Genomic DNA, 1,434 nt, shown 5'->3' with positions numbered 1-1,434 from the left:
TGTGAGACAGGTGTTGACGTGCCGGCGTCCAAGTTTAAGAAACTGACAGTTTATTGAGGCTCAGAAAATCCAAGACTGGCGCCAGGACCTCCGACCAGAGGGAGGAGGTCTCAGATTCGAACTCGGCAACTCCTGTGGCAGTACGCCCGGAAGCCCCAGGGTGCGCGTGGCTAGGCGCGATCAAGGCTCGCGGCGGTGGGAATCCCGGGCGGAGTTGGAAGCCTGGCCCGTTCATTTGCATGCTAATACCCAGAATGCTTCCTCCCTCCCCCACCCCGTACAGCGCTTCTCTTAATGGAAGCGCTCAGTTTAGAACCGTGGAAAGTTTGGAACGCATACTTTGCTCCTTCTTTGCAACTGTGGGAACTTCCCGCCTGCACACGCGATGCCTGCAGTCCGGGGGCTCCGAGCCAGGCGACTCGGTGGCGGCCGCCAGCGCTTCCCCGGCAAGCAAACCTCACTGTCCAACCCTCGCGCCGTAGCATCCCAGGGCCGGCCGGGGACAAAGCACCCAGGCCTGGCGCCGGGGTCTCGCGGGGCTGCCAGCGCTGGAGATGCTCCGGGCTTGGGGAGGCCCGAGGGTGTTCCCCGACCCTCTGGTACTCCCTCTTCCGTGGGGACAGCTAGGGTGCCCCCAGGGGACCTGATCCTGTACAGTCCCCCTCATGTTGTCCCCAGGGCACCAAGCTCCGCACGTTGTAGTATGGGGGAGAGGTTGGACATTGGCTCCATCTCCTCGGCTCTACCAGGCGCGCACCCCATTTGGTTCTGTGAGAGGGGTGCAAAAGCAGATCCGGAGGTTCGGCCTCTCTCCGGCCAGGACCCTGGGCCCTCTCTGCTGTTGGAAGCAGGGAGGTACTCGCAGACGACTTCTGGGGATTTCGCTCATCAAAGCGGGGCTCCGAAGAGTGGCCGACGCCCGCTCGACCTGCGGGTGCACATCGCAGGCTTGGGGGCCGGGATCTGCACCCCTCTGTTCCTACGCACCCCACCCCCCCGCCGCCTCTCTCGGCCCGGAGGGGAGGGGCAGTGGGAGCTGGTTTGCTGGCTCGGCGCTTCGTTTGCATTGGTCCGGGGGGGCTGAGACTGCAGCCCCCGGCCCCGCGGGCGGGGTGGGAAGGCGGAGGCCGGACGGGGGCTCAGGCTGCTCTAGCATTGGCGGAGCTGGGGAATGGGGAGGGGGGGCAGGAAGCGGGGGGAACGGAGCTGCTGGGGGGGGGTGTATAAATAGGGAAGGGGGGACGTGCATCCTCAGCTGGGTGGGGGGGGGCGTTCGGCACAAAGAAAGTGGAAAGTTTGCAACGCGGGGCGGCCAGGACTAGGGATCCGGGCACGCACGTGCAGGGCCGGGGGCGCTGGGGCCCCCCACGCCGAGCTCGCCGTTTCTTTTTTTTTTCCTGCAAGCGAGGGGGGGGTGTTGTTGGTATCGCCCCC

This window comes from Otolemur garnettii, unplaced genomic scaffold, assembly GCF_000181295.1.
Source record: "Otolemur garnettii isolate 467f Iridium unplaced genomic scaffold, OtoGar3 scaffold00294, whole genome shotgun sequence".
NCBI classification, from domain to species: Eukaryota; Metazoa; Chordata; class Mammalia; order Primates; family Galagidae; genus Otolemur; species Otolemur garnettii.
This window is presented reverse-complemented; position numbering follows the sequence as displayed.